The sequence below is a fragment of the Pinus tabuliformis genome, chromosome X (genome assembly GCF_031772625.1).
Source record: "Pinus tabuliformis cultivar Carrire ecotype Pingquan chromosome X, CPIR1, whole genome shotgun sequence".
NCBI classification, from domain to species: domain Eukaryota; kingdom Viridiplantae; phylum Streptophyta; class Pinopsida; order Pinales; family Pinaceae; genus Pinus; species Pinus tabuliformis.
The window spans coordinates 948,224,020-948,247,254 of record NC_142308.1 but is presented as its reverse complement, the minus strand read 5'-3'; positions in this window follow the sequence as shown (position 1 = coordinate 948,247,254).

Here is a 23,235-nt window from a genome sequence, read left to right as displayed (position 1 = left end):
GAACTGAGAATTTCTCTTGGTGTAGAGAAACAATGGTAAATACTACCTTGGATTATTGATCATGTACTCCCACACCCCCCGTATGAAAAGGAAACAACTAGGGGAAATTTTAAGAAACCACACAAAATTTATATGTATCATAAATCGATGAATCTCCATGGTACATATGAAAATGTATAGGCTATTTTATCAATAATGTAATTATATGCATACATAAACTTTTGGTGAATCTTTCACTGAATTATAAAATCTTGTTAAATCTTAGTGAATCTTTCACTAAATTATAAGTCACTATAAATTCTTGGAAATCATTCGCAAAATTAGAAAATATTGTAAAATCTTAGCTAATCCTTGATAATGTATACACATATAAAATAATAAGAAAAATATGTCATTAAACTATAATATACTCATTTTCCATGTTTGGGAAAAGAAACTTCATGGGTTATGTTTGTTGAGGTTCTTAGTATAGACTCTTGCAAATATCTTTGTATGTTTTTATCCTTTTTAACCATAAAGATCTTATTACCCCACAAGGAGAAAATAGTTGGAGAGGCACCCCCAAAAGGTGTGTGATGTTGAACTACAAAGTTATTTTGCTTAAAATAAGCCTTGATATATCCAAGAATCTCACTCATATTCTTTAGGCTTTACTTGAAAACAAGGCCTACAAATAGCTATTTCAAAATCATGAATCTCTACATCAAATTCTTTTGCTTTCTTATACATTTCTTCTCTAACAACTACTTAATTCTCCAATTCCTTGGCTTTAGATAAACCAACAACTTTGAGACTTGGTGCTTTGTCACCATTTGTATTTCTTTCACCTCCTTATTGGCCTGTAACTATTGTAGTAGTTGCTACACTTTATTCTATAGTTCACAACTCTAATAATGTTCAACTAGCAAATAGTTTCTTGAAATTACACAAAATGAAAAATGAGATTGACTGGAAGATAATATACATTGAAAAATAATTTTCTATGTGATAAAAAAATAAAGTAATGAAAATAACTCATTAAAAATCCACAATTGGTGAGTTCAAAAAAATAACACATAAATCTAAACAGTAGTCTCTGCATGTTCATTACTTGGTAGAACATGTCACAAAACAATCATTATCAAGGGATTTTTCACTTCAAAAGTGATAGTGCACTAAACATTTTATCATCCTCCATCGATTACATGTGACTTTTTTGGTCTTGGCATCAAAAGTATAACTAAATTAGAAAAATTTCAGTTTCATGATAATAGGTCTCCTATAATGAACCAATAGGAACCTAATGCATAAACCATTTTTCTCTTTGCTTAGCTAAGTAGAGCTCATTCCCATTCTTAATAACCAATAAATCTTTTCAAAGAAAAATTAAAATAAACATAGTATATTCTAGAAGGTGAAGATGCTTCAATCATGCCACAAAGTGAAAGGAAATTAAAAAATCTTTCCTTGAACCATCAAATATATAAAGAAAATAATTATTATGGAAAACAAATTTAATGCCCAAATAATACACGAAACGATGTATTAAGCCTAATACCATATGTTTTTTAAATAAACATGAAAAAACGATAAACAAAAGACATCTTATTAAACAAATTTCTTTAACTTTAACCCAAACCCTTGAATCAATAAAAATAAGATGAAACCAATCACGGAATAACAAAAGGTTCAATTAAACATCAAATGAGAACTAGAATATTTCAAAGGATTAACATAAATTTTAACTAAAATAAACCCAAAGATTTAAACCTTTAAAAAAATGTTCCAAACACAACAAATAAATAAACCATTAAGATTGGCCAAGATATCAAGGCTAGACATCAAAGAAATTTTATTTGCTCGAATGATCCCATTGTTCCTTGGCATAGGTCTTGTTAAACCACTCAATTATCCTTTAATACTAGGAAAATATCAATGTGAAGAGATAGGTACATATATCATCAAATTCCAACTTCATTTCCTGTCATAATGAAGAAAGAGATAAAGTAATAGTTAACTAACAAGACATCAATCTTAAAATAAATTGCATCAAGGAAATGCAACTCCAATGTTACAATGAAAAATGAAAACTATAGAACCTGTTTTCACTTGAAATGCAACATCAAATTGACACATAGTAATCTTGTTATGATAAATATTTTGAACCTACACCAAAAATAGAGGAACAACAAATTCAATCAAATAACAAGAATCAAATCATTTGTGTTATTCCATACACTATTTCTTACACTACCAATGGAACATGTATACAAAAATAAGTGTCCCCTAGGCCTCTATATATATTGTATTAAATAAAATATCGCGATATATCAATTTCCAAGTTCTCATCTTGGTCCTCATTTTCTTCAGTATAAGAACAATCTTCTCTAGATGGATTACCATTATGAGCCTTCAAAGCATTACGTTCCATATCAAGTTCACTAGAGAAGTTTGTTATATTATTTTCACCCCTTTTATCACAATCCAACTGGAAAAAATCTAGTGCTCCATCATATGGAAAATCACTATTGTTATACTTAGTTACATATAATCTTAAACGTATATCCATATAATCTTTGACTTCAAAAATAATAATGCACTAAACATTATATCATCCTCCACTCATCCAAAAATCATGGCTTGACATAAATATGTTAATTTGAAATATTTTCCTATAAGTATTGGCCAACACCTATAATAATCCATGATCTTATTATTATACCCTATTCTAGAGGATTATCCAAAACCTGAAACTGCTTCCACATATTTTCAAAAAAGTGTGTGGCTTTTTGAAACAATTTTGATGAATCTAAAATACCTTGAATTTGTTCTTTATGTATTTGGAACTTAAGGCAAAACTAGTGCACCAAAGTGTTTTGACACCATTGATTATTCCAATCATTGGAGATACACCATAGACATGGCCTCCAACAATTCATCTTGAGGAAATCATTCTCTTATCTCTGATGCTAGTGATTGTGTGATTTCTATCAAGTTGCATCTTATTAAAATGACAACATTGTCAAATAGGTCTCTTAACATGGGGCACTAGTTGGTGATGTGTCCCATCTCATTAATATAACTAAAGGGAACCATAAGCCCATGCAATACCACACATAGTATCATTTTTCATCAAACTTCCATTTTTTTAGTATTTTCTATATTGATGATCATAATCCAATTTGCAAATCATGGACCTCTAAAAGACTCTAGAATCATATACAAATTATCCATGAAATTCATGCTAATTTTCTTACATTTGTGTATCCACAATGTACATTATGTGACTTTCAAACATTTTTAGAATAACATTCATTTCATCTAACATAGGAAGAATTCCGCTCAATTTTAATAATGTCCCTATGCCAATTAATCAAAAGAGAAGATCTTGAGCTTTGTCTACATTGAAATGTTGTTCATACATCACCGCTATTAATGATTGGTACTCACTACAAAGTCTTTAATCTTGTCCATTCAATGAGATCCATCTTATATCAACATCTTTTAATAGATTTTTGTAATGTTGTCAACGAATTTTTGGAACTTTGAAAATTGTTTGGAACTACAACAAAAGTATGCATAAGTCTACCGTACAAGATCTTAAACCTTTGAAATCAATGAAAACTTGCTTCCTATTTTAAATCTAAGATTCATCCTAAGAGCCAGACAATGAACATTTAGCATATACGATGAAGCTAATAGTTCTATTTTAACACAAATTCCATTTCTCTATCATTGCATTACTGATGCTCCATATGCTTTGGAAGATACCAACTTTTTCCTATCATTAAATTATCCATACCGTCAATTTCCTTCAAACTATTAATAATAAGTTTATAAATATATTTTCAACTATAGAATTCTCCTTCATTTTATGAATCCCAAGTAGACACGAATGCATAAAATGGTCATTAACCATATAAATACTCATGAAAATCCATGAAGTATTATTAATAGTTGTAACCTCATCCAATTCCATTGAAAGATACCTAACATTTGAAATCTTCTATTTAATATCATCCTTTTCTACTTGAGCTAAATAAATTTCCTAGACCCAACCGCTTCTAACAGACCAATGAGAAGATGAAAAATTTTTCACTTCAAGAAAATATAGATATTTCATGTACTCTGTGTTGTAATTGTTTCTCAAAGGCAGTTCTTGGTTGCAAAACTGCATTGAGAAACCAAATCGACCAAACTTTAGATTCAAGCTGGCCCTCGAACAAGAGGGGGCTCCCTTAAGTGTTACGGGGTTTTTTTAATGATGTTCACTGTCACTGGACAACAACCTATGAAGCACAATGATTAGATCTATGATTTGTATAAGTGGTTGCTAATGAGTATCCAATCTCTGCCCAAAAATAAAGTCATCTCTTCCCGAGGTTTTATCAAAGTGCTAATGTCCAACAACGACAAAATAACATAACTTTAAAGAAATCGGTAGAGGAATAGAAGAGAAATTAGATAATTAATTATCCATACTGAATACTCAATCAATCAGATTTAGTAGATGCGTACAAAAGACTTCTACAACCAAACTCATATACATTCAAGAGATGTCAAAATGAAACAATTAAATGGTGAAAAGGAGCTATTTTAAACAGACTGTTCAATTATCTCGTCTCCATAATGATGATAAATCTGCAGTGGGCTCTCAAGGAGGTTGATACTCAAACCCAGCCTTACCCTAACTCCTATGTTACCTTGAACATATGCAGAAACATATTATGAAATCACAGGGAAATAAATACATGAAGAACACATTCTGTCATGAAACTAAAGCCAAAATACTTCAATTAAAAATTCCGCAATAGAAGTCTTTACAAAAATGGCATGATTTTGGTATAAAAATCCAACCCTCAATTATTACAAATCAGAGTTTAAATTGAAAAATAATATCGCAAATTGATACTAATTTTTTGTAATAAAATACTATTTTCAAATCAAGAATAGCCTTAAATATCTAAACAACTGCAAAATATCTGGACTTCATAGAAACATAAATGAAATTGTTTTACTCATTTTCTCATTCGATGGAACTTCCTTTGGCTTGTCATCTCATGATTTGATTAGTGATTCTTCTCCCCTTAAAATTTGGGATTTAATTGCCACATATATGATAACCTTTGACTGCTAGGTTTTCTGCTTATAGACCTTTGACACTTGTGCTTGGATGCTCAAAAGAGGCCTAAAGAAAATTTCGATTTGATTTCATCGATTGATGTTCCATTACCAATCACCCTTAAAATATGTAACTGCTGGGTAATTTGTCGTAAAATTTGGAAACGGGTCCTTTGATTGCTGGGTGTCCTTTGAACCTCCAATGCTTGAATTGACCAATGGTTTTCTGTCACTCTTTAATTTTCAAAAATATAAATCTTAAATTTTTGGGAATTAGATATTTTGATAAAAATATTTCCCAAAAATATACAAAATCATATTTTCATAAAAATAATTCTTGCCTGTGGTTTTGAAAAACTATATCTTCCATGAAAAACCATGTTTTGTTTTTCCTTGTAAAACCATCAATGGTTTTGAAATCCATGTCTTGTTTCTCTCATGATTTCATGAATTTTGAAATTGCATATAATATAAACCCGTAAACATTTCCTCTGAATCCCTATAAAAATATTGTTGGTTTTTCTCCCATAGTTTTGATTTAAAAAATAATTAAAATTATTTTCAATTTCAAAACTATGTGGATAGTTTATAAAGTTTTTCCAAATCAAAACTTGTAAATATTCCTTTGTGCTCGCATATAAGAAGACAAATGAACAAAAGTGACTTCTCCTCCTGGCACAATTCCTTCTGGAATTTTTTTGCGTGAATTTTTTTATTGGTAACATAAGAGATTATCACCTTCGAATCTTTAACTATGGTGACTTTTCTTGCACTGCCATGCTGCTTTGCTAAAGTATTCCCAAATATTTTGAAGTCAAAATTAACCGGTAATGCTTAAGAAATTTGCACCGACTTTTGCATCTTTCTTATCTATATCAATAACTGGGTTGGAATGATTACAATCAAAATGATGCCACGTTTCACCAAAAAAATGACACGTTGACAAATGTTGTTTGGAGAAAACTACCAATTGCGGATCCCCCTTTTAATTGAACTTCGGAAAACCGAGGGGCTCCACAATTTAACATTATCCTTCAATTTCCAAGAGTTTATGATCATTGTGCTAGCTTATTTGTGAGTATGGGATATATATCCCACATTTGTCTGGCAGAAATGTCTTATTGTGTTTATATACACCAATTTTCCCATGCCATAGCTAACGGGTGGTGCACTTTTTGGTCCTCCTCTTGACATCTTCCGCCTTGTTGCTTAGCGTTTGAAATCATTTAGCGTGGAGCTTTGATTTGGTTTGTGATTTGCCGTTGTTGGTTGAAATATTTAACATGGGCTCGGAGATTGGTGAATTTGCATAAACTCCAGAATTTAGTCAAAAAAAGATCGGCAAAATTTTGATGGTTTTGTAATTGGTTGAATTTGCATAAAATTTTATCGGCAAAATTTTGATGGTTTTGTAATTGGTTGAATTTGCATAAAATTTTGATTGTTTTGTAATTGGTTGAATTGGCTTAAACTCCAGATTGTAATTGGTTGAATTGGCATAAACTCCAGATTGTAATTGGTTGAATTTTCATAAAATTTTGATTGTTTTGTAATTGGTTGAATTGGCATAAACTCCAGAATTTAGTCAAAAAAGATCGGCAAAATTTTGATTGTTTTGTAATATTTCATGGACAAGAAAAAGTTACAACATTCTGGATAATTGTTTTGTAATTGGTTTGTGATTTGGTTTGTGATTTGCCGTTGTTGGTTGAAATATTTAACATGGGCTCGAGATTGGTTGAATTTGCATAAACTCCATAATTTAGTAAAAAAAGATCGGCAAAATTTTGATTGTTTTGTAATTGGTTGAATTTGCATAAACTCCAGAATTTAGTCAAAAAAGATCGGCAAAATTTTGATTGTTTTGTAATATTTCCTGGACAAGAAAAAGTTACAAAATTCTGGATAATTGTTTTGTAATTGGTTGAATTTGCATAAACTCCAAAATTTAGTCAAAAAAGATCGGCAAAATTTTGATTGTTTTGTAATATTTCCTGGACAAGAAAAAGTTACAACATTCTGGATAATTTATAGTTAGACAAACTTTAGATAAGATTTGAAAGAAAATGCTTAATTGCGTCAAATTGGATAACAAAATTCATTCCATTATCTTTCCAAATAGAGATGTGATGGTTCCTCTACTTATCTCAAGTTTTCTTGTGTTAAATATTTCTGATATTCATCTTCAAATTTGACCATTAAAGACATTATTTAGAAAATTTACATGTGATGACACATTTATCCTCACCATTTACAATTCTCTTCTCATACACTTTTCTTGCATGCTTCTTTATTTTATCTAACTTATTATGAATTTTCACTTCCTTGCAAGTTCTCCAACTACATATATTGTATCTAACTTCTCATGAACTCTAATTCTCATTTTTTGGAGGCGTTATTTCAATATATGTGACTTTTGAGACCCATTTTACTTGGAAATTTCTCCCTATTTCCCATTGGCCTTTTTTTATTTTCTATGAATGAATTGTGTCCTCTTCCAAGGAAAAACTTGCAACATTTTCATTGTCAGCTTCTAGTGAAGATGCATTTACACGACTTTGATCACTAGAAGAATCTTTTTTCTCATCTATTATTTGGATATTAGATGTATTCTCACAAGAGTTGACATCTTCTTTAATGATAAGTTGTTCAAAATACATCAAAGATTGAAGAGAATGTGGATCCTTGGACTAAGGCCTTTGAAAGTATGTCAATACATATTTTTGTTGTAATTTTTTATTCCCACAATTGGTGTTTGAAATATCATTGAATATTACACAATTTAAATATTAAATCAAATTTAGAAACCAAAAGCGAAACCCAATTTTTTTTTTTTTCATGAAACTAATTCTACGAGAAAACATACACCCAAATACAAAAGACATAAAACATGAGTTTGCATCAAGAAAAGTCATTCAAATGGAGGGTTGATGGAAGATGAATTACCAAACAAAAAATGAATTAAAAATGATTTGTAAACTGTCTTGGATATTCCACTGGACAATTTGTCAGAAAATATCTAATAAGTTATACTTGAAAATCCAAAATATACACTATGCCAATTTATTTCTCTTTAGATTTCTAGATCTATAAATTGCTATTTATTTTGTATGCATGAAAATTATAGTTATTTAAAAAATATAGAAAACCAAAATAAAAACTCACAAACCATGATTGACTCAAGATATACCTGGGAAACACTTTTAGGAGAAAACCCAACTAGAAGGTGAGGCCACTTTGCTCTCTTTATATTAATATAAAATGGTTACGAATATAGAGAAGTAAGGCTTGTGGCACATGATCTACTACAATGCAAAAATACTCTCTTTGTGCTCTCTCCCTATCTCTTTTGGTTACTTTTCTAATCTACATAATAAATCCATTTGAAAAGAATGGTATGCCTTTTCCTCCTAATGGCCTAGTTATAACATAGCCTGATAGCCTACTGGTGCTTAGGTTTGTTCCTTCAACTCTTAACTGCAGTTACAACATCGAATCTTCTGGATTATTCTTCATTATGATCGTGTGGCTAGCCCATTTTCCATAAATAATGGGGGATAATGTGGCATCTTCTCGAATTGCAATGGTTAAAATAAGAAGGTTAAACTCCGATTGGCATAACTTTTTCATACATACTTCGATTGAGGCGATAATTACATTGTTGGAAAGGTATCTATGTGTATAATAGGAAAAAAAGGCGTAGCACTAAAGTGATAATTTTTTACCCCAAAAAATACTATTTGAAGCCTCAAAATTCTCTTGAGAGGTTTGGGACCCCAATTTGCCAAACTGGGTCCTGCTAGTAAAAATGGTTGTGAGCTAATTCCTCCACTTTTCTCACTCTAGAACATAAAGATGGATGAAAAAAAATATAATGATCCAATCTGGATCACAATATCCTATTTTGCGAAGATTTTGGTCCAAAAAATATTCTATTAAATGAGGTTAGGAAAAATTTCCTCCACCTTCTCTTAGGTGTACCATTTAGATTTGGTTGGAAGTTGTCCTTTCAATCCAATTTTCCAAATGCCATGTTGCCCTTGTTTTGTAGTTTTGGACATTTTCTACAAAACTATATCTTCTTTCAACTTTCACTGAGAATTTGGTGCAGAATCCTATATAGAAGGTAGGATCTATTCCTCCTCTTGATCTAGTATGGAAGGCTCATAGAGTTTTAAATTATCAAAATTGACAACTAAGTAAATGTGCATGTATGGGGGTTTACTAATTCTATAGGCGTTATCTCTTACCTTTTCAAGTATCTCAAAGGGACCATACTACAAAGCCTTGATTTTCTTAGTAGGACCCTATAGCCTCTCCTTGTTCAATTATAACCATATTCTGTCTCCCACCTTGAACGACTTTTTTGTTCTGTGCTAATCATGCCTAACCTCATATTTTTCTTGTGACTTCTAAAGTGTATCTTGTACCTATATATGGATTATCCTGATATTTTTTACAAATATTTTTACCCTTAAAGCATCCCTTGTAAGATCCTCCCTCACTCCTCCTTACTGCCTATATGAAATATCTAAAGCTGAAGGTGGAAAATATCCAAAACAAGTTTCAAATGGGGACTTACTAGTAGAAGTGTGGACTAATATGTTATAAGAGTGTTGTATATATATATATATATATATATATATATATATATATATATATATATATATATTATATTATATTATATATTATATTTTCATCCTAGATCTTTGAATGCTTTGATTGTAACCCCTCAAAAGTTGCATCAAAGTCTTATTGACTACTTCTATCTGCCCATCTGTTTGTTGATGGAATGTTATATACCTCTTTAAATTTATGTCCATATTCTCACATAATATAGTCTAGAATTCACTAATAAATATTGTGTCCCTATCTGAAATGATGCTCCTCAAGATCTGGAAGTGCACCCAAACCTGTCCAAAGAACAAGTTCACCGCTTTTTTCTTGTTGATGGTCTTGTTATATGGCATCAAAACACACATCTTGTTGAACCTTTCAACTACCATGAATGGGTAGTCATGTACCTTCCTGGTTGTTGGTAAGCCTCCCACAAAGTCCATGGAAATGATTTCCTAAGGATGAGTGGGTACGGTTAAGGGATGATATACACCATTTTCCTATTACTAGGCTTGCTAGTACAACAAAGCATGCATCCTCTTATTAACCTAGCTACTTGTTCTTGCATACCTATGAAAGTTGGACACTATCTTCCCTACACCAAAGTGACCTACAACCTTGTAGGTGTGAGCCTTTCTAATATGTTGAATCACTCACCTTTAGGAAAGCATTACTTATCTATCCTGAAGAGTAACCCATCCTGGAGATTGTAGTCAATTGCGCTATCACCATCGTGCACATGGCTCTAGCTGTGCAGCTACTGAAACACTTACTTGAAGTCCTCATCCTTTGAATATGTCTCTTTGTATGCAACATGGGTGAATGGCTCCATGTGCATAAGGGTTCCCAAAGTTGTGATCTTTGATGTGGGTGGCCTTTAAAGCATGTTGACAAACTTTTTTGCGTTTCCATTATTATACTTGATCACTAAATGAAACTTCTGTAGAAACCCCACCCACTTGTAATGATTGGTTTTTTGTAGCTTACTTTGGGCCTATAGGTATTGTTGTGGCTGGATATATGTGCGGATTACTATATCCTCTTCCATTAGGTAATGTTTCCACTTCTTCATAGCTTTCACTAGGGAATAGAGTTCCTTGTCATAGGTAGGGTAGTTAAGAACTTGTTGACAGTGCTGGACCCGAAAACATTTAGGGGATCACCCTGGTATGAAGTCCCAACTAGACATCACAATGTTTGGTGTGGGAGTCCCATATAATCTTAAAGGTTTGCCTCAAATCTTGCTTGTTAGCGCAGGAGAGTGGTTTGCTTTGTCTTCGAGAAGTGAGGTTTGTGTGCTTGGTGATTGTAAGTGTTACTTGTGTCAATGGTTCTTTCACTATAAAGGGAGAGGGTGAGAGTGAGTCCCAAGTCGGTTGGGAGAAGTCCCAACTCTGCTAAGAACACACAACACAATCGTGCACAGCTTCCGACGGAATAGTCCACACGGATGTGGCAGTCACAACACATGAGGGAAGATAACACGTATAACACTCAACGGATTAGTCCGCATGAGTGCAACGGTTGTTACAACAAGCTTTATGTGAAAGGTATATCTAATGTCCAGGAAGGTAGCCACCACGGGCGAGACAACGTTAACTGTATATGCAACACATTTTCATTAATATATTATGTATTACAACAAGTGAAATAGTTCAAGTGTGAAACATAGGTTAAAGCAACATGCATCACAAGTGTTTAAGATTAGTCTTACAACAATTACAATACATGAGTGAAAATGTACTGGCACGTTAGCAGTCTTCTGAATTAAGTGAAAGTTCCAAGACACATCATTACACCATACATCACTAACCCCATGTGAGGGATGTTGGAGCCACTGCTTACTCCTCAATGAAAAGATTACAGATTCTCTTGGCTATGTGGGAGGAGCTGAGGTGAAAAGTCATTTGCATGTACAAATGAGGGGGTATTTATAGCCAAGGGTGAAACTAACCCTTGTGGTTGTTCGACTACCCTCATCACTGTTTGAATTCCATGAATTTTCTACTTTACATGAATATTTGTACAACAAGTGGGTCTCTTGGACTTCCACGTTGCATTACATTGATAGACAGTATGGCCCACAATGGAGATGGGGATGACATGAATCATGACATAACTCGACATGATAGTGCTGGTACATTCGTGTTGTTCGTGTGCATGTCGAGCTGTAGTGCTGCTGGGTGATGGATGTCCTCATGGTGTATCACAACTTCACCTCCGCATGGCAGAGTGCGCAAAGTCCTTGATGGTAATTGGTTTGCTTGATGTTGCTTTTGCACATTTCTCATTGATTTTATGTTGGAAGGCTTGATAGGTTCGCCCATTCGCGAAAGGTGCATGTTCGTTCGTTCATCTGTCTGTGAGCACATCTTGCATGTTCTCTCATCCGTTTGTTCGTGAACACATCTTCACATGACCATCCATTCACAAGCATATCTCTTCACATGCATCATTTGTTCACCCGTTGGAGAACCTGTCCTTTTCCATGTGCTCCCCTTCATTCATCCCATTCGTTGTCGCACCATTTTTGTTTGTGTACCTGTTCCTATTGTCACTCATGACAAGACGACGTCAAACCTAAAAGCCTCCTAGTCTACCATGATACATGACCATTTCAGATGTAGGTGAGTGGGAGAGGCAACAAGGTTGCAGGGTGGGATGGAGGCTCTGAGCACTACTGATGAAAACTACACAAGAGTCACTGGGTGATGGAGATGAGAAATCTGGATCGACAGTGAATCTTCACAAGATCTGGCCCGACTGGAGGATAAAAATGAGCAGTTTTTGAGGGGAACATCCTGAGCTGTAGGAAGGATGGGTAGGCACAATCTGCACAGTTTTCGGAACGAATGGGCAGCGAGGCTGTGCAACAAAATTGCCCAAATTTTTGGAGGAATAGGTTGGGATGCAGGGAGGCTTGATAGGAATAAATTGTGCAATTTTTTGGAGGAATTGGTCGGGAGCCTGGCAGCTAAAACTACATAATTCCTGGAGGGAATTGGCAGTTGGATGCTGGGTCACTAGCATCATAAACTCTACAATTCCCAAGGGGAACATGCAGTCATCTGTCGAGAGCTTGGCAACAGAAACTGAGCAATTCTTAGAGGGAACTGTCAGTCTGTTGCTGGGAGTTGATGGTAAGAGGAATTGTGCAAATGTTGGAAGGTCAGCCTGTTGATCATCTCTGCATAATTTCTGAGTTGAGTGGATTTCTGGGCAGCGGAAGGCCTGCTCATGAAAAGTGTACATTTTTCTGGATGAGCAGCTAGTCGAATGTGGGAGGACTGACTAGGAAAACTGTGCAATTTTCTGAGGGAGACACGGATGGGCACTGGGTGTCTATCCAGCCTGTCTGCACAATTTCTTCAGTCAACAGAGTGGGCAAGGTCAGCAGCCTCTACACAATTTTTGAGGGAAGTCAGTCCTGGGGTGGCTGTTGGGTCCAACTCTTAGGGTGGCCAGCAAGAAGGTTGATTGAATTGCTTCCGGGCAGCGCATCATGAAATGACTTGCTCGGTGCTTCTGTGCTGTTCTAGGTGACAATCAATCGAGTCGATGGCGGGGTGATGGTTTAGCTGTAGAGGGGAATCCAGTCGTCAGAACTTTATCAAAATGACTAAGTGTGTGAACAAGTGAAAGATGTAAATGTGATCTTACAAACACACACCCACATGACTTGACGACGAGACGACTCAAACCAACCAAACATGCATGTTCAACATGATTGACTGATAGTGCAAGCGATAAGTGCGACACTCGTGATTGGTTGTTGACCGACCATGACGATGCTTGCGCGACACTGAATTTGATTTCGAGTGTGAGTGCGACAGGTGTTTGCATAACGAACATAACATGTACACAGGATGTGAAGACCTTGAGCATGACCAAAACATGGTCGCAAGAAAGACACTAACATCAACATGCAAAAGCTTGGGTGGAATGAACAAGCAAGGAGGGTGCGAAGGCTCACACGAGCTCACAGAGTGAACCCGAGAGTATGCAACCGTTAAGTGAAACTCTCAAGGGAGGCTCCGAATTTGGGTGTAGGCCAAAATTTTGGAGGGTGGTTGTAGCCGTTACAACACTTGGCGACACACTAGTAGAAATACAACTTCTCTGTTTTGGTTCATTGATAGCACAGGGCCTTGGTCTTTCGGGGAGTATTGAAATGTTGTGCGAGTTACTTTGGCTTCCCCACTTACCCCATGGACATACGTGGTTCACCTTTTGCCAACTCAGTCAAACACATTCAAAATTTTAGCTTGGTCACAGTGTTTTGAATTCGGGAAGGGTAGTTTAGCTCGTGAGTTGAAGATTTTCAGAGTATAAGTTTTCATCTTTGGTGTTGCTCCACTGCCAGTAGGCCTGGACAGTACCTCAACAGAGTCACGTAGGAATACACACATTGCTCCACTGCTAGCGAGCCTGGTCAGTACCCGGTGGAGTTGCATGCTTCACCTCTCTGCGTAGGAAGCCTTTCTCTTCTTTCACCTTTGTATTTTTCAAGAGGAATGTGTAGAGGCACTTATTTATTTTTGGGGTGGAAGAGGGATCCCAACTTAGTGAGAGCAGAAGAGGTTGTTCCTTCATAGAAGCATCTAAGACCTCTGATATAGGTTTTCTCGTTTAGATTTTCCCCTTCTCCGTTTCTACTAGTTGGATGATCTTGAAACATAGAGAAGAAGGCTAAGTACAGGCATGGGGATTCCCAGTGTGGACACAGGTTCATGGTTGGACCAAAAATTCCCTTGTAGATGGTTCGTATTTTCTGTCAAGACTTCATCGGTCGAAGGTTGTAACCAAGCATAGAGAAGACGACACAAGACTATCCAAATGCTGCAATTTCACAAGTCTCTTCAAATTTCAGCCACATACTCTCTTCAGAATCCATAATGTAGTAGTTGGCAACACTTATTTCTGGAAACAAAAATAGTAATATACCAAGCAAACAAAACAAATGCAAAAAAATAGCAAGCAAAACAAACAAAGTGAAAACAAAGATACTAAGCAAAGAAAACAAGATGAAAACAACAAGCAGCAAGCAGACTATGTACATGGCACGGGGCATGCCTCGACCTACTGGAAGTAACGCTTGAGATTTTGGCTGTTGATAGGAAGGTTTCCAACCCTCGCACCAAGTGATTGCAGACAACATGTATGTGTGCCAAGTTTCTCATGGACTAGTATAAGTCCACCTGGTTCCGTTACCAGAACCTGATGGTGTTCCAAAAAAACATTAAGTGAAGACGACACCACTACTTCATATACTGCGTGCAACATATGCTTAGATGATGGCAAGGGGTAGTTGTTTTTATTCTGGGAGTGGTTCAAGTTTCTGAAATCAATGCATAAGCGGATTTTCCCAGATTTCTTACATGCATAATTTAAATTAGAAACCCAAGTATGATGACGAAATTTGCAAGTAATCCAATCATCCAAAATGTTAGTCAATTTTTCTTGTATAAGGATTCCAAACAACATATGTGTTTTACCTAGCCTTTGCAGCAATAGCTTGTCTCCTCATTTACCTGGAATCCCGTGTTGAATTGCTCATGTGTAGTGTGTACTCAGGTCATCATCTGCCCGTGTAGACACATCCGATACTGTTTGATCAAGCGGTCAAAGACTTGTCGCTACTGCGGTGTGTAGCTTGTACTGAGATTGGCTATCTTCGGATCATGATTGGTTCCTAGGTTGCTCTGTTCATATGCAGTAGCAGTCCTGTGGGTTCCGCTATTTCTTGGCCCTTGACATAAATTCTGCAAACCATAGAGCTTGTTGAGGGAAACCCCACCCTCGGGAATGAGGTTTCCTTTCTTTCCCTCAGCTGCAGTTTTCAGGGGCTGCTCGTGCTTACCTTCATAAATTGTTATATCATTGAAAGCATCAACATTGTCCGTGGGGTGCACTATCAATATGAGTGCGACTGTGTTGAGGCTGATGGTCCTTTGTAAGCTCAGCACGAGTGCTTCATACTCAGAAATGTTATTTTTGCACTCAAACTTCAAGCAGCTTGAAATCATGCATTTTCTGTTGTTGTGGGTGACGGAGATACACTCGATCCTTGAGCCATCATATGTCTTTGATTCGTCTAAATCCATGGCCCATGGCTTGTTTGTACACAAACCGTTTTGCATGCTAGTACTACTACTTCTACTGTTGCTATTGCTACTGATACTATTGGTACAATGCACTATACATGTTTCATTACCATCAGTTGGGAAAGGAAGGAGTCCCAACAACGTGTCTGGTGGGGTTGGAGCTGGCCATGTAGGATGACACCCCAACATTGTTTCTAGGAGGCAGCTGCCAAACATGAGTTTTGCGAAGGCCAACGGTTCATTCTCATCGTTAAGGGGAGTGACATTGTGCTTCATGTACCTCTCAGACACTACCCAAATTTGGTTGCATTTGCCTTGTACGGAAGCCACATGTGTGACCAGTCTGTAGCAAAATAACTTTCCAGCTTACGGACCAGTCTTTGCTAAGTAATAGACCATATGCTTCCGGTATGTCCACAAAAACTATGTTGATGCATTGGTGGACTCGACCGTCATGAGATAGTCGGATGATCACGTCTCATAGTTCACCAATGGCTGGTACTGATGTTTGATCAAGTTGGATGATCCACATGGATGTCTCGCTCCATTGTGCATTGAACTTTTCGTAATGGAGAGCGGCATGACATTGGCTATCACGCCAGAATCAACCAAGTAGTTGTGAACATTTTAGTTAAAAATTTCAAATGATAGTAGGAATGGAGGGCAACCTGAGTTTTCTTCTTCCATCCGGAGTGTATTGAGCACAGTAGAAAGTGATCCGGGAGGTGTGCTTGCTCCCTTGCTAGTAGAGGTTGCGTTGTCCGTTGCTGTTTGTCCCAATGCGCGCAACAGGATGTCTCACTGACTCTGGATCTTAGCTAACTCGAACAAATTGATGTTCGCTCGAGTTTTCTTCATGTCATCTACAATGTTGTAGTCCAGAGGTGGAATACTCACCGAGGTGTCCGAGGCAAGACTCATGTTCACATTTTCTGGCGAAGTGTTCTACTGTTTGCCGCTCATGGAGGTACTCTTTCCCGCCACTGTCTTCCTAGACTTGTTTTGTGTTTTCTGCTTTTGGGCGGCCAGTGGATCAGCCTTCCTCATTAGTAGTCTTATGTTTTCTTGTACTTCCCCAAGAGTAAGGGGAGCCCCTTTACTCTTAATATTGTAACGGTCATTTTGTCTTGGGGGCCACTTCTCGATGTTTGTCTTCGGCATTGCTTGCGAGCATGGATATGTGTTCACCACATGCCCAAAATTTGATGCTTCATCAAGTGCAATACCTTCGTCATTATCTCTGTCATCCGGCTACTCTTGCAAACTTCTCTCTACATCGAGTGTATGATTATATACCGAGTTTGAGACTTGCTTCCAGTCTAAACATAAGTTCTCGGGGTGATGTTCTTTGTGGAACGAACAAAACTCGGGATCTGCGCAATGATCGACATTGAACATAGAGCTCTGCGTAGTTTTTTGAGCAGACCAGTTTTTGCCTGATGAGTTGCTTCCCTGTCTCTATCTAGGTAGATGGATGCTTGCAAATGTGTCCATTTTCCATTGTTTAATCTTGGACACTTCCGTTGTTAAGTTCTTGACAAGGCGAGTGAGGGTTTCAATATCATTTTCTTCCTTGTCTCTACCCTTGCTTGCCATCACTTGGGACTTCCTGCTCGCATCTCTAGAGTCCTTTGCTGGTTCATCATCCTTCATGACTCCAATTGTGCACATGTCTTTTTCGACAACAATAACCTCTTCGCAGTTTTCCAAGAGTGTTGGTTTCTCAGCTCGTTTGACAAACTGCGTAATGACGGCTGACAGTCTGGACATGTGGTAATCAACAGTGATGGGGTCATGAGGTTTGGTGTCCACCACAAATTTGTTCAATATGCATGTAACCCGCTAGTTGAAGTCTTTTACCTTTTCTTCCCCTCCATCTTTAGGCTACCCAATTCTTTTAGTAACATAGCTGGGGTCTTGTCATCAACAAAATTTTCAAGGAACATGTGTTTGAATGTGACTCTATGTGTGAGTGCGACAAATGTTTTCATAGTGAACATAACATGTACACACAAAGTTAATACCTTGAGCATGACTAGAGCATGGTCGCAAGCAAGACATTGACATCAACATGCAAAAGCTTGGGTGGAATGAACAAGAAAGGAGGGTGCGAAGGCTCACACGAGCTCATAGAGTGAACCCGAGTGTATGCAACTGTCAATGAAACTCTTAAGGAAGGCTCTAAATTTGGGTGCTGGCCAAAATTTTGGAGGGTGGTTGTAGCCGCTACAACAGAACTATCCCATGAAATACTTCCAAATGTTAGCATACAAGCCTTCCTACTTGCCTCAAGACCTCTCCCATAGCATACCCACACATTTGTCTCCACTTCGAAGGGCTGTTGAAAGTTTGATAATGTAGAACTAGTGCTTGACTGATCTTCTTCTTTAGCTCCTCAAAGTCCCTCTACTAATTCTTTCCCCAATGGAAACTCTTTCCACTTGTTGCTATCGCATGGAGTAGTGCCGCTACTAATGAAAATTAGGCTATGAATTTCCTCAGGTACTGTGCTTCCCCAAGAAACTCTTGACCTCAGAAACATTAGTAGGCATTAGCCACTTCATGATGGCCTCCATCTTGGTAGGATATATTTTCAACTCTTCTCCACCTATCACATACCCCAAATACACCAAATAATGCTATGCAGACTGAAACTTCTTGATATTTTCTAGCACCTAGTGCTTCTTTAATGTCTCCAACACCTGCATCAAATGTGAGATGTATTCCTCTCAGGTAGCACTGTGTACTAGTATATCATCCAAATATACAATAAAAAATTAAACCATTAAAGGGAATAGTATATCATTCATTAAACTCATAAAAATAGTTGGTCCATTGCATAGGCCAAATGGCATGACTAACCACTCATACAAACCTTGCCTGGTTTTGAAGGAAGTCTTCTAGGTATATTCTTATCTGACTCGAACATAGTGATATCCAGACTTTTAAGTCCAACTTGGTGAAGTATTTCTCTTGCCACAACTGATATAGTAGATTATCTATATTGGGAAGGGCCACCTATTCTTGAACATGATTTTGTTTAGTGCCATGTAATCAATACATTGCTACCAAGTCCCATCCTTCTTTGGAATAATGATCATGGGTGACCCACACGGTGATGCACTCAGTTAAACGACACCTTGTTCTAGATCGTTTCTTCACCTCACTTTCTTCTATAACAAACTGTTTGTACAACCTAATGTTTGGAAATGGGTAGTCTGGAAATACTTGGATCTTGTTCTCCACTTCCCTCTTGGGTGGTATCCCTTTAGGCTCCTAGAACACACTCTTGGATGCCTATAAAAACTCTTCCAATTATTATTTTTATTCTTAGTAAACCCCTCCAGGGATTCATTTCTTGTTACTGACTCTTCTATAGACTGATTTCCTCTAAAAATTAGTAAAACATACTTATTTCTAGAATTGATCAGTTTCTTGGCTTGGTTGGTACTTACTAGTGAAATTTTCAACTTGCCTTTGTGCATATTGATGGTGAGTGATTTCATCCTTGATGAGCTAGTACTAATTGTCTCTCTGCTTCAATATTGCATCCCACATGTACATGTAGGGACTTCCAAACACCACTCCACATACATCAAGGGGAACTACATCTAGTTCTACTTCATCAATAAAATCAACACTGATAGAAAATCTAATTTTGCACTATTTTGTTACCTTTATTTCTGCATCCTTATTTACTGAACCCGATGAATACAATATTAGATGATCATGAACTTCCTATCCAAATTTGTTGACCAACTCTACTGCAATGAGATTCTCCAATGATATTGAGTAAAAAAACATCAATATTAGTCTTTTTAACCTGCATATTTATATGGAAGAGCCTGGTATTTTCATTCTCTTCTTGTTGCTGAAGGCCAGTTAGATTCACCTCCTTTTGAATTGATGTACAAACAATCTTCTCATCCATTGACAATCTGCTTCTAAATTGGTTGCTTGAATCATTTTCCATGAGATTCTTCTTCTTCTTATCTTTCTTTTTGTTCTTTGGGTAATAAGATTCTGATGCCACTGCTAACACTTCTCCTCTATATGACCGTCAATGTTACAATGGTTTTTGGATATTTCCATTGGTGTGCTATGGCCATCACATTTTTATCTTTCCCTCTCTTCCACCTCTTCTTCCCCTCCTTAGAGGTGTCATGGTGCTCCTTCTACTTCAATCCACTTTATTTCCCTTTCTTTAGGCCTATGTTTTCAAGGTACTATGATTGTACACAAGACTCATCCATTGATCTGGGCTTGAACACATCACTTGCTTCTACAAATGGTTTTGTAGACCCTCAATATACTTGAGGAGTACAAATGGGTTCTTTGGGGAGATACATATCATTCTGGCCATCTTTTGAAATTCTATGGTGTACTCTTGTACTCTTTCCCTTGCCTCTACCTGAAGTAGTGGCACTAGATCCACTGGTCCTATACATACATGATAGGGTAAAATTGTGAATTTAAGATGGCTTTAAAGTCCTATCTCTTGGCCATTGGAGGATATCCCTCCAACCTCAAGGTCTCCAAGTGGATTTCCCACTAGGTCAAGGCATGGCCCTCTAATTTTAGTCACACAAATGAAATATTCTATTCTTCCTCTATATGATGAATGCTAAAATAAACTTCTAATTATTGCAATAAATGATTTATCTTTAAAGAATAAACCTCACCTTGATATGTCTTGATATCGACCTTTGCTTCTATTTTGAATAAGGACTTTGAACGGTTCATGTCATTTGAATTGGGTTGATCTATTTTGGGCTCTTTCTTCAAATCCTTCTATGTTTCTTCTCAATCTCCTAATCTCCCCTCTTATCGAAACTCTGCGTTAGAACCCACATATTCTCCGAATATCCTGTGATTATTATTCAAGGCTACAATGAGGAGATTCATGTGCGGTTTATATATGTAACTTGTGTTTCCAATTATGAAAACCTCTACCCTATAGGATCAAGAGGGTTATTGACATATTCATCGATCATGACTAGGGTTTTATGACTTTTGGCCTAGCTTATCTATATCCCTTGCAAATACCCACAATATGCCCAAATAAGCCTACTCTGATACCAATATGATAATCAAACTGTCATGGATATTCCACTCGATAGTTCATTACAATAGATTTGATAAATTGTACTTGAAAATCCAAAATTCTACACTACGAGGGTTTATTTCCCTTTAGATTCCTTGATTTGTAAATTACTATTTATTTCTTATGCATGCAAATTATAATTATGGAGAAAATAGAGAACAACTAAATAAAAACTCACAAACCATGATTGGCACATGATATAACTTGGGAAACCCTTTTAGAAGAAAACCTAGATAGAAGGTGAGGTTGCTTTGCTCTCTTTCTTTGAATATAAAATGGTTGTGAGTAAAAAGAAGTAAGGCCTATGGACCATGAGCTACTATAATGCACAAATCCTCTCTATGTGTTATATCCCTATCCCTTTCAGCTACTCGACTCAACTAGGGAACACATGCATTCAAAATTACTTGAACCCCTTTTGCTCCTAATGGCTCGATTATAACACAACCTGATAGCCTACTAATGGTTAGGTTTGACTCCTTCAACTCTTAACTAGAGCTACAATATGGAATATTCTAGATTTTTATTCATTATGATCATGTGGCTAGCCCCTTTTCCATGAATAATGGGGGCAAAAATTGCATCCTCTTGAATTATGATGGTCAAAACAGGAAGATCAACTTTCTAGTGGCATAAAATTTGCATATAGACTCCAATTGAGGCGATTCTCACACCCTTGGAAAGGTATCTATTTGTATGATATGTAAAAAATGTACAATGCTAAATAAACAAAGTTTTACTCACCAAACATTCCATTTGATGCCTCAAAATTATCCCGGAAGGTTTTAAACACTAAAATGCCAAATTGGGTCCACGGGGGATTCACTCAGTGAACCTATGACATATCATGTGTGTTCATGGCATATTAGAAAATACCCTTAATTTGACTACATAATGGAAAATCCGTCTAAAATTCACATTATTTAACCCCCTACTAATATGAACCCAATAAAGCTTCCCAATTTAAATAACCCCTACTTTCACTAGATATTGTAGGTATCCATTTTTTCATTAACATTTTTTATACCCCTTTATATTTTTTCATTAACTTTAAGCTCCATTTTTTATATTTTCCAATATAAAAACCCTTTACCCCTTATATATCCCCCAATATATTATGTCAATTTTTCCTCAATATATATCCCCCAATATGAACCCACGTGGTATGACATTGCTGCCCTAGTGAAGCCCCAGTGATTGGGTCCCGTTGGTAAAAATGGTCCTATGAGCTAATTCTTCCACTTTTCCCACCTTTAAAACATCAAGATGGATTAAAAACAATATAATTATCAAGGCTTTTGGTCCCCAAAAGTTTCTACTGAACGAGGTGAGGAAAATTTTCCTCCATATTCTCTCGGGTGTACCAGTTAGCTTTGCTTAGAATTTGTCATTTCAACGCAATATTACAAATGTTATGCTATAATTATGTCATAGTTCTGGAAATATTCTACAAAAATGTATCTTTTGCCAACTCTGCATGAGCATCTGGTCCAAATATTCTACATAAGGTAGGATATGTTTCTGCTCTTGATTTAGCATGGAAGACTTGTAGAGTTTTAGATTCTCTAGGTTCACAATTGAGTAAATGCACATGTATGGGGGTATACTGAGTATATAAGCATTATCTCCCACCTTTTCTAGTATCTCAAAGGGACCATACCATAGAGCTTTGATTTTTTTATGAGGACCTTGTAGCCTTTCCTTATTCAAATTTATTCATACCCTACCTTGAATGATTTCTTTGTTTTGCACTGATCATGCCTGGTCTTATATTTTTCCTGTGACTTTTGTAATGTCTCCTGTACATGTATATGGATTTTCTTGATCTTTTATAAAAATTTATCTGCCCTTAAATCACCCCCTATAAGATCCTCCCTCAATCCTCCTTGCTTCCCATATGCAATATCCAAAGGTGAAGGTGGAAAATATTCAAAAAATGTTTCAAATGGGAACTTACCAGCAGAAGTGTGGACTACTTTATTATAATAGTGTTGTGTATGTACCATATTTTCATCCCAGGTCTTGAGATGCTTATGAGTGTAACCCCTCAAAATATGCACTAAATTCATGTTAACTACTTCTGTTTGCCCATCTATATGTGGATGGAATGCTATAGAATAATTTAACTTTGTGTCCATCTTCTCCCATAATGTATTCGATAATGCACATAATATTATTGTATCCTTTTATGAAATGATGCTCAATATTCAAATTGCACCCAAACTTGTCCAAAGAAAAAGTTCACTGCTTCATTCTTGTTGATGGTATTTTTACATTGCATCAAAACACACATCTTGATGAACATATCAA